Raw genomic sequence first — 12033 nt, forward strand, 5'->3', positions numbered from 1 at the left:
TGAGTGGAATGTGCTAGGAATGTGCTAGAGATTATTAGAAGCTGAGGCTTCCCTTCATGGAAACCTGGCTGTTGGGTGGTTGATGTTTTTCTGAACTCCTAACTCCTGTGATTCAGGACTGTGGCTTTAGTAATTATCAAAGTACTACTTTGCCCTTGTGCATAAATGGCCAATTACCTCGAGCTGTCAGAAGGACTCAGAAGTCTCAAATAAGGATCAGTTCCCCAAAGTCAGGGAACGGACTAACCCAATTTTGAAAAGTTCCAGGCACAGATTTGGAGACAGCATGTCTTTGTGTGGGTGTATAGACATGTAGGGGAGAAATGGAGCCTTCACTTATGATTTTTTTTTTTTTTGAGACAGGGTCTCGCTCTTGTCACACAGACTGGAGTGCAGTGGAACGATCACGGTTCACTGCAGCCTCGACCTCCCAGGCTCAAGCGGATCCTCCTACCTCAGCCTCCCAAGTAGCTGGGACTACAGGTGTGTACCATTAAGCTGAGATAATTTTGCATTTTTTATAGAGATGAAGTTTTGCTATGTTTCTCAGGTTGGTTTTGAACTCCTGGGCTCAAACAATCTGCTTACCTTGGCCTTCCATCGTTGGAATTACAGATTAAAGGTGTGAGGCACCCTGCCCAGCCTGGAACCTTAATTTTTTTTTTTTAAAGCTTGATTTAGGGGGTTATTGAAGCAGCTGTCACGATGATGGGGTCCCTGGTGTTGAGGAGAAAAGCACTGGTGGCATGGCTACTCCTCTGGCTGCTCAGGTCCCCAGTGCTCCAGGGCCATGGAGGTGCTACTGGCCGGAATGTGACCACTGGAGGTCTGGGGAGCCACAGTGGCTGAGGGCAGCCACTGGGAGGTGCCCTGGAACATTGCCAGCCTTGCTCTCTGGATGTGGAGTGGCACCAGGGAGGATGCTTTGATACCAAATGCCTCGTAGCTGCCACTTAGAGACACTTTCCTGGTCCTGAGGAAACACTCCCAGGACGGGATAGCTGGAACAGGGTCCCCAACAGGGCCGGACTGGGCATGTGGGCCCTGACCACAGTGCTGGTGGTTCATTGCTAAGCAGGAGTCCATCCAACAAGGAAGCAGCCCTGATGGAAGCTGCCCGTGCCAACAATCTGCAAGAAGTCAGCAGGCTGTTGTCAGGAGGTGCAGATATTAATGCAAGGCACAGACTTGGCTGGACGGCACTCATGGTGGCAGCCATCAACCGAAACAAAAGTCTGGTATAGGTCCTGAGTGCTGCCAGGGCTGATCCAAACCTTGGAGACGATTTCAGCAGTGTTTACAAGACCGCCAAGGAACAGGGAATCCATTCTTTGGAAGTCCTGGTCACTTGAGAGGATGACTTCAACAACCGGCTGAACAACTGTACCAGTTTCAAGGACTGCACAGCCCTGCACTATGCTGTGCTTGATGATGACTGCCGCACTGCTGAGGAGCTGCTTGATGGAGGAGCCAACCCCCTGCAGAGCGGTGAAATGGAACACACACCCTTGGATTATGCCCAACAAGGGGAAGTGACAAAGCTTCTGAGCACTTCTGAAGCCAAGTACCAAGAGAAGCAGCGGAAGCGTGAGGCTGAGAAGTGGTGCCGCTTACCCCTGGAGCAGCGACTGAAGGAGCACATCACTGGCCAGGAGAGTGCTATCGCCACAGTGGGTGTTGCGATCCGGAGGAAGGAGAATGGTTGGTATGAGGAAGAACATCCTCTTGGTCTTCCTCTTCTAGGGATCATCTGGAATAGGAAAAACAGAGCTGGTCAAGCAGACAGCCAAATATATGCACAAAGATGCTAAAAAGGGCTTCATCAGGCTGGACATGTCTGAGTTCCAGGAGCGACACTAGGTGGCCAAGTTTATCGGGTCCCCCCAGGCTACGTCAGCCATGAGGAGGGTGGCCAGCTGACTAAGAAGTTGATGCAGTGCCCCAATGCCGTGGTGCTCTTTGATGAAGTAGACAAGGCCCATCCAGATGTGCTCACCATCATGCTGCAGCTGTTGGATGAGGGCCAGCTGACAGATGGAAAAGGGAAGACCGTTGATTGCAAGGAAGACATCTTCATCATGACCTCCTGTGTGGCCAGTGACGAGATCACATAGCACACGCTGCAGCTGAGGTGGGAAGCTTTGGAGATGAGCTGTAACCGTACTGCTGAAAACCTGGGGGATGTCCAGGTAAGTGACAAGATCACCATCTCAAAGAACTTCAAGGAGAATGATTTGCCCTATCCTGAAAGCTCACTTCCAGAGGGATGAGTTTCTGGGATGGATCAATGAGGTTGTTCGCTTCCTCCCTTCTGCCACTCGGAGCTCATCCAACTCATCAACAAGGAGCTAAACTTCTGGGCCAAAAGAGTCAAGTAAAGGCACAATGCAATGCTGCTCTGGGACCGTGAGGTGGCAGACATGCTGGTTGATGGCTACAATGCGCATGATGGTGCCTGCTCCATCAAACATGAGGTACAGTGCCATGTGGTGAACCAGCTGGCAGCAGCCTACGAGCAGGACCTGCTGCCAGGGGGCTGCACTCTGCACACCACAGTGGAGGACTCAGACAAGCAGCTAAGCAAGAGCCCAGAACTGCCCTCACCCCAGGCTGAAAAGCACTGCCCCAAGCTGCACCTTGGAGACAAGGACAGCAAGACTTGCAAACTGGACATTCAGGGACCACTGCAAACTGAGGAGGTATGCAACACCATCTAGCAGCCGCCTACCTGCCTATATGCACCCTCACCATCCAACAAAGGCCCCTCGGCTGTAGAAAAAAAAAAAGGCTTGATTGAGATATAATTAACATGCCATACATTTGTCCATTTAAAGTATACAATTCACTGCGCTTTAGTATGTGCAGAGTTGTGCAACCATCATCACAGGCAGTTTTAGAACATTGCTTTGCTTCCAGAAGAAACCTGCTACTCTTTAGCTATCACCCTGTCTTCTCTCCCGACCCCAGCCTGAAACAAACACTGATATGCTTTCTGCCTCTATAGATTTCTCTATTCTGGACTTTTATATGAATGGAATTATATAATATGTGGGCTTTGTGCCTAGTTTCTTTCACTTAGCATGTTTACAAGGTTCATGTGTGTTGTAGCGTGTATCCTCACTTCAATCCTTTTTATGACTATTATTCCATTGTATGTGTATGCTACATTTTGTTTATCCATTCATCAGTTGATGGACATTCGGGTTTCTTCCATCTTTTGGCTATAATGAATAATGCTGCTATAAACATCTGTGTACAAGTTTCTTTGTGGGTGTATGTTCTCATTTCTCTTATACAATGTTGCTGTAAATATTTGTGTGCAAGTTTTTGTGAGGGAGTGTTTTCATTCTCTTGGTATATACCTGATAGTGGAATTGCTGGATCATATGGTAACTCTATGTTTAATCATTTGAGGAATTGCCTGACTATATGAGGGTTCCAGTTTCTCCACATCCTGGCCAACACTTGTTCTTTTCTTCTTTCCTTAAAAAATAGTCATTCTAGTGAGTGAGAAGTAGTGTTATGGTTTTTGTTTGCATTTCCCTAATGACTAATGATCTAGAGCATTTCTAGAGCATTTATATATCTTCTTTGGAGAAATGTGTATTCAGACTTTTTGCTCATTTTAAGAATGGGTAATTAGTCTTTTTACATTGAGTCATAAGAGTTTTTTAATACAGACAAGGTCTTGCTCTGTCACCCAGGCTGGATTGCAGTGGCTTGATAAAGCTCACTGTAACCTCAAACTCCTGGGCTCAAGTGATCCTCCTGCCTCAGCCTCCCCAGTAGCTGGGATTACAGGTGTGCACCACTATGCCTGGCTAGTTTAAAAATTTTTTTTTGTAGAGATAAGGTCTCACTATTTGCCCAGGCTAATCTCAAACTCCTGGCCTCAAGCAACCCTCCAACCTGGGTCTCTTAAAACACTGGTATTACAGGTGTAAGCCCAGACTCCTGGCCCTGGATCTTACTTTTAGCTCTTTCTTTTAGATCTTTCCTCTATTTTGAGTTAACCTTTTAAAATGGAGGTATAATGTATGTAACATACTATTAACGAGTTTAAAATGTACAATTCCGTGGTATTTAGTGCATTTATAATGTTGTACAACCACTACCTCTCTCTAGTTTCAAAACGTTTTCACCACCCCAGAAGAACAACCTATATCCATAAAATAATCACCCCGAATAATTAAATCCCCTGTTCACCACTAGTCTACTTTCTGTCTTGATGAATTTGCCTATTCTGGCTATTTTATATAAAAGGAATATTCCAATATGTTACCTTTTGTGCCTGGTTTCTTTCAGTTAGCATAATGTTTTAGAGATTCATCCAAGTTACAGCATGTATCAGTACTTCATTCCTTTTCCTGTGGCTGAATATTCCGTTGTATGTATGTAGTGCCATTTGCTACATGTCATCCATTGATGGACATTTGGGTTGTTTCCACCTTTTGGATATTATAAATAATGCTGCTATAAATATCTATGTACAAGTTTCTATGTGGGTATATGTTCTCATTTCTCTTGTATGTATGTGTGTATATATATATATGTTATATATATACACACATAGAAACTTTGTACATATTTATATACACACACATATATATAATGCACACACACACGAGTGGAATTGCTGGGTCATGTGGTAATTCTATATTTAACTTTTCAAGGAACTGCTAAACTGTTTTCCATAGTGGCAACATTATTTTACATACCCACCGGCAATGCATGAGAATTCTAATTTCTCTACATCCTCATCAATACTTATCTTCTGTTTTTTAAAATAAGTTATTACAGCCATCCTCACAGGTATTAAGTAGTATGTCACTGTGGTTTTGATTTACATTCCTAATGACCAATTGAGTTAATTTTTTCATATGATGTGAGGGAAGGGTCCAACTTCTTTCGCCTGTGTCTACTCAGCACTGTTTGTTGAAAAGACTCTTCTTTCCCCACATAGCAGTCTTGGTACCCTTGTAGAAAATTAGTTGATCATAGGCCGGATGCCGTGGCTCATGCCTGTAATCCCAGCACTTTGGGAGGCCTAGGCGGGTGGATCATGAGGTTAAGAGATTGAGATCATCCTGGCCAACATGGTGAAACCCTGTCTCTACTAAAAATATGAAAATTAGCTGGGCGTGGTGGCGTGTGCCTGTAGTCCCAACTTCTTGGGAGGCTGAGGCACGAGAATCGCTTGAACCTGGGAGGCGGAGGTTGCAGTGGGCCGAGATTGCACCACTGCCCTCCAGCCTGGCTGACAGAGCAAGACTCTGTCTAAAAAAAAAAAAAAGAAAAAAAAAAAAGAAAATTAGTTGATCAGAGATGTATGGGGTTTGCTTCTTGGCTATTAATTTTTTTCATCGACATGTCTGTCCTTGTGCTAGTATTACACTGTCTTCATTACTTTATAGTAACCAGGAACGTCTGTAGTAAGTTTTGAAATCAGGAAGTGTAGTCCTCCTACTTTGTTATTTTTCAGGACTGTTTTGGCTAGTCTGGACCCCTTGAAACTCCATATGAATTTTACAATCATTATTGATTCCTATGAAGAAATCAGTTGAGATTCTGATAGGGTTTTTGTTGAATCTGTAGATCAGTTCTGTGAGTTTCACTATCTTATCAGTGTTAAGTCTATTGACTCATAAACAGGGAATATTTCCATTTATTTAGATCTTCTTTAATGTCTGAAACAAACAGGTCATTTAGAAGGCAGATTCATGTAGTCAGCTTTCTGGGACTTACAGTTTGAACCTATGAAACATTCAGGGAAAGAAGTTCCGTGGAAGGTGGGGAAGGGTATAATGAATTCTGGCTTGATGCCTCATTCTTGAATTCCCCAGAGGTGATGAGGATCTCCCCTTCTGAGCTGCGCCCTTTACAGTAAGTCTCAGTGGCCTTCAGGAGAGGGCTGCTGAGCAGGCTCAAGAAACCTACTGGAAGTCCCTGGTCAACTGCCCTGGAGAAGGCAGGGGCTGCTTCCTGCCATGCTAGGGAGCCTAATTTCTGGGGTGAGGGAGAATGAATCATGACCCTCTTGGACCCAATCTACCTGCCTACTAGAGGTTGTGGTGAGTCACCCTTACTTACTAACGATAATGTTTAAATGACTCTGAATAACCTCAGAGGTTTGCCTCTACTCTCCTGAAAGTTCTAATTTATAGAATGATGCCCTCTGGTTTCATAACTAAACAAAATGCACATCAACAGTTGAGAGAGAAAGAGAGAGAGAAAGTGGGAAGAGAGAATATACCAGGCCCTCATGAAATTTCTCTAATTAATAACCCATGACATAGAAAACTCCCACCAACTCTTTAGATGTGACTCCATTTTATAAAAAATCGATTTTTATTTTCCTTTATTTCTACTGCCATTCTCTTCTCTGCTGCAGGAAGTCCTTATCTGCCCCCTGAATACCCAGTTTAAGTTTTTCCCCTCCTGGTGAACCTCCTCTGACTGTCTTTTCTGCATTTCTGGTATGTGCAGTCAGAGTTTCTACCCAACACTTCCTCACAAACAGTTGGGATTGCTTTCTGATAGTCCCTGGCATTCATCTCCTCTTCCCTGTGCTGTCATCTCCACAAAGGCAGGGCAGGGCTGTGCTGCCGACCTCATCTGCATGCCCTGGGGGATTGGGCTCACACTGGGTGCAGCAGGAAGTGTGGCCCCAGTGGTATGTTCTGACCCATTCCAGTACATGATTGCGACTTCCTGTCCTTATCCAGGCTGTGGAGGTTACGTTTAAACTTTTCCCACACCTGGGTCTCTACCTCAGTTGTCCTTGCAGGTTGTGTTGGTTCATCATGCCCTGGGCATTCCTAAGGCCATTATAGTGTCAGGTCTGGGTCTTTATCTTGATTAGAATACTAACTTCCTGAATTTGGTCAGTGGGCAGCCTTTCCTTAATGAATGAAAAAAGAACTGGAATGTTACTGTAAATGAGTATCTACCCCATTCTTTTTCTGCAGAACTATTAGCATTTTGTTATCATGAAATTTACTCGTTATCTAATTGGATGCATATTGCTAGAGTGCTTCTGATTTTCTTTGTTGTGACATCAAGTTTCATTTTAATGATATGGGAAAAAAGCTAATCCTTTTAATTAAACCAACATGGATCTTAACTATTATCAATGACTTCTAGCAGAGAAATCTTACATGCAAGAAACAGGGCAGACACCTCCTGCACTCCCTGGGTAGCCTGTGGGGCAGCCTCTGGGAACTCAGTCTCAAAGGGATGAAGGGCCCATGGGCATTCCTAGTTCCATGGAGGATGGCGACTAGTATGGATCATTCATTTATTCACTTTTAGTTGCACTTTGCTAAGTCCTTACAAATCAGGTGTAAACCAAAAATAAAATCCTAAGCACCCCCTCGCCACCCACCCGCAACTGAGTGGATCCCTTTTGGACCAAGGGGACCCCAGAGAAACATGAAAAGCTGAATTCCCAGTGTATTAGTCAGGGTTCCCTAGAGGGACAGAACTAATAGGAGATACATATATATATACTTAATAAACTCCCCTACACACACACACACACACACGTGTATATATATATAAAGTTGTGTGTGTGTATATATATATATGTAAAGGGGAGTTTATTAAGTATTAACTTACACAATCACAAGCTCCCACAATAGGCTGTCTGCAAGCTTGAGGCACAAGGAGAGCCAGTCCAAGTCTCAAAACTTAAGAACTTGGAGTCTGCTGTTTGAGGGCGGGAAGCATCCAGCACGGGAGAAAGATGTAGGCTGGGAGGCTAGGCCAGTCTCATACTTTTCACATTTTTCTGTCTGCTTTATATTTGCTGGCAGTTGATTAGATTGAGCCCACCAGATTGAGGGTGGGTCTGCCTTCCCCAGCCCACTGACTCAAATGTCAGTCTCCTTTGGCAACACCCCTACAGACACACCCAGGATCAATACTTTGCATCCCGCAATCCAATCAAGTTGACACTCAGTATTAACCATCACACCCAGCCATGATGGGAAGTAATATGGTCTGGCTCTGTGTCCTCACCCAAATCTCATGTAGAATTTTAATCCCTACATGTTGTGTCGGGAAAGGACCTGGTGGGAGGTGACTGGATCATGGGGGCGCTTTAACTCATGGTGTTCTTGTGATAGTGAGTCTTTACAGGATCTGATGGTTTAAAAGTGTGTGGCAGTTACCCCTTTGCTCTGTCTCTTGCCACCATGGAAGACATGCCTTGCTTCCTTTTTGTTTTCTGCTATGATTGCAAGTTTCCTGAGGCCTCTCTAGCCACACAGAACTGTGAGTCCATTAAACTTCTTTCTTTATAAATTACCCTGTCTCAGGTAGTTCTTTATAGCAGTGTGAAAATGAACTAATACAGGAAGGAAGGTCAGACCACCTCATTATACCTGCTTCCCTTGGAGTCTAGGCACAATTGACCAGCATTAATATTAAAATAGAGATCATAAGACTAACAAAGCAGACTCTGGCAAGGAGACACCAAATGCCAACCTGACTCTGGTCAGCATCACAGGACAGATAGCAGACCCTGAAGGAAATAAAAAGATTTTATCCCAAAATATATTTCTTTGACATATTTTGAAATGATCTCACAAAACTGTCTTTTAGGGGAGGAAATTTGCATCTGTAGAGAATCTCCATTAATGCAGACAGGGCTTTCCTGAATTTAGGAGGGATAAACACCCTTTAGGGTCCAAAAAGAGACATTTATCATCTATTCTCTCCAAAGACTGCTACCTGTGAGGCTTCATCTATATAACAAGAGCCCTGGTTGCCACAACCCCGCTTAGCTTAACTCAAGCATTTTTTTCTACTGGCAAGTCTTTACACAAAGTTGAACTCTTTCAACCAATTGGCAATCAGAAAATCTTTGAATCCACCTATGACCTGCAAGTCCCTGCTTTGAGATGACCAGCCTTTCTGGGCCGAACCAATGTATACCTTACATGTATTGATTTATGCCTTTGCCTGAAACTTCCATCTCTTTAAAATGTATAAAACCAAACCGTAACCTGATCATCTCAGGCACACTTTCTCAAGACCTCTTGAGACTGTTCCCTGGGGCCTGAGTACTCATATTGGCTCAGAATAAACCTCTTTAAATATTTCACAAGATTTGGTTTTCTTCATCAACAAAGGACACAATGTTTTCTCTCTGTACATTCAGGTAGTGTTTTCCACACACAGATTTTGGATTTTCAGATTTTAAAATTCCTGCATAGCAACTGCCTGGCTTACTTGCCCTGTTTAGAATTTATGTGCAGGCTAGGTGCAGTGGCTCACACCCATAATCCCAGCTCTTTGAGAGGCTGAGGCAGGAGGACTGCTTGAGCCCAGGAGTTGGAGATCAGCCTGGGCAACACAGTTGTAGAGACCCCAGCTCCACAAAAAAATTTAAAAAATTAGCCAAATGTGGTGGTATGTGCCTGTGGTCCGAGTTACTTGAGAGACTGAGGTGGGAAGATTGCTTGAGCCCAGAAGGTGGAGGCTGCAGTGGGCCATGATTGTGCTACTGCACTCCAGCCCCTGGGTGACAAAATGAGAACCTGTCTCACAAACAAACAAAACAAAACAAAACAAAAAACCCAAGAAACAAACAACAAAGAATTCATGTGTAGTTGGACAGAGAGAGGAAAATTTTACATTATCCAAAGCAAAACATACCTTATGTACTAGCCACGGGGAGCCATTTGCTATCCTGAATATGCCATGCTTCTGATAAGGACAGTGCTTGGTGTCAGGCTCATGAAAATCCCCGGGGACTGGCTAATGTTGAATAGTCAATAGAAGTAAAGGAGCCATCAAGCTCTGAGTGGGGAAGGCACCTTAAATAATGCCAGGGTATCTTTTGTGAGTTGAGTGCTCCACTGACTTTGTCAAGGAAAGACCAACAACTCCCAGGGTATGAGAATAAGAAAGACTTGGGGAGTTTTTGGCATTTTGCCTTGTGTCCTGTGTCATCGAGTCTTTCTGACAAGCATGGACTAAAGGCTATTTGACCCTAGATACAGCAAGTGACCGAAGTTTCATCTCATTCACAGAGAACTTCACATTTATAGGTAGACAATGCTCATTTGTAAATGATCAAGTGAGTCTAGGGCAAGGTCAGAGAAGCATTTTTGATGTTCCCTTGATGTTTGCTGTCCTAGAAGTTAGACGAACCTGTCTTTCTCCTAAGTCCCTTGCTACAGGGGGGCACAATGGTTTTGTGTTTTTTTAAAGAGATGGGGTCTTGCTCTGTCACCCAGGCTAGAGTGCAGTGGCTCAATCATAGCTCACTGCACCCACAAATGCCTGAGCTCAAGAGATCTTCCTGCCTCAGCCTCCTGAGTAGCTAGGGCTACAGGCATGCATCACCATGCTTGGCTATGGTTTTTGTGTTTTTGCTTTTTTGTTTTTTTGTTTTGTTTTGTTTTTAGTAGAGATGGGGTCTTGCTATACTGCCCAAGCCAGTCTCAAACTCCTGGCCTCAAGCGATCCTCCTGCCTTGGCCTCCCAAAATCTTGGGATTACAGGTATAAGCCACCATGCCCAGCTACGTTTTAGACTCTTATTGGTTCTTCCTTCAAAAGTGGAGCATGATTTATAACACAGTTCTCATGTCCTGGCCTTTTTTTTTTTTTTTTAAATCACCACATACTTTGCTCCCAGTGACACAATTTCTGTACTATCTTCATGGTCAATTTTTTACATAATCAAAAGACTATTTTTCAGACTTGAAAGAGTGTTTTCTACCAATCTGGATGCTGTTTTGCTCTTTACTTTGGTGGGTTTCCAAACAGGCAGGCACCAACCGATTTCTGTCTTCAGGAAGTGGCTGCAGATGTGTGAAGAATCTGAAGACAACGTGAAGCCAGAGGGAGGCACTGCCCCACCAGCTGACCCCTGCAGGGTAGGCCAGGCCAGGCCAGCTGGGGTGGCAGCCGTCTCTCCAGCCTCAGCACCCAAGGACGCTGCTCACTTGGGACCAGGCCAGGGCCACAGGATAACCTTCATCTACATCACAATTCCCTCTACTCTTTAACCCAGGAGTTCTGTTCCACGTAAATGGGCCAAAGGCCAAACTGCGTTTCTTTCAGAAAGTCTCCAATTTATTCTGTATTTGCATGTGGAGATCACGGAGATTGGTGAGAAGAGTGTGACAAGAGCATGTGGAATGACTCAGGGCAGTAGCTCCTGGAAGTTTGGCTCATGGCTCTTCAGGGACCCCTGCGGTCCTGCTCTGGTTGCTGGATTGAGAGTCCCCAGCCCCATTGTAGCTTCTAGGCCAATGTCCCACCAGACTAGCCCAAATCCCCTGTTGGAGGAGGAGGAGGAGAACTGGACCACTCCCTACTAGTAGATTCAGAATGAAATGTTATTGGGTGCTATCGGCTGAATTGTGTCGTCCTCAGATTCATACGTCGAAGTCCTAACCCCCAGTACCTTAGAATGTGTCTGTATTTGGAGATAGAGACTTTAAAGGGTTAAGTTAAAATAAGGTCTTTAGGGTGGATCCCAATCCAATAGGCTGATGGCCTTATAAGCAGAGGAGATTAGGATTCAGAGGCACATAGAGGGGTGATGACCATGTCTAGACACAGGGAGAAGGCCGCCATCTACAAGCCAAACAGAGAGGCCTCAGAAGAAGCCAACCTTTTTGACACCTCAGTCTTGAACTTCTGGCTTCCAGAGCTGAGAGGAAATAAATTTCTGTTGTTTAAGCCCCCTAGTCAGCTGGGTGTGGTGGCTCGCGCCTCTAATCCTAGCACTTTGGGAGGCTGAGGTGGTGGTGCTTGAGCTCAGGAGTTTGAGACCAGCCTGGGCAACATGGTGAAACCCCGTCTCTACCAAAAAGTCAAAAATTGGCCGGGCATGGTGGCACACACTTGTAGGCCCAGCTACTCAGGAGGTTGAGGTAGGAGGATTGCTGGAGTCTGGGAAGTCAAGGCGGCAGTGGGCTGTGACCGTCACTGCATTCCAGTCCGGGTGACAGAGTGAGACCCTGGAACTGCATGTCCTAGACTCCAGGAAGCTTACAGTTTTCCCAGGAAGATA

General features: G+C 44.8%; 1 pseudogene; it reads left to right on the forward strand.

Moving 5' to 3' along the window:
* Positions 1–705: 705 nt before the first annotated feature.
* Positions 706–2717, forward strand: LOC105733291 (mitochondrial disaggregase-like; annotated as a pseudogene).
* The last annotated feature ends 9316 nt before the right edge of the window (positions 2718–12033 follow it).

The sequence above is a fragment of the Aotus nancymaae genome, unplaced genomic scaffold (genome assembly GCF_030222135.1).
Source record: "Aotus nancymaae isolate 86718 unplaced genomic scaffold, 86718_ANA_hifiasm-v0.15.2.pri h1tg000057l, whole genome shotgun sequence".
NCBI classification, from domain to species: domain Eukaryota; kingdom Metazoa; phylum Chordata; class Mammalia; order Primates; family Aotidae; genus Aotus; species Aotus nancymaae.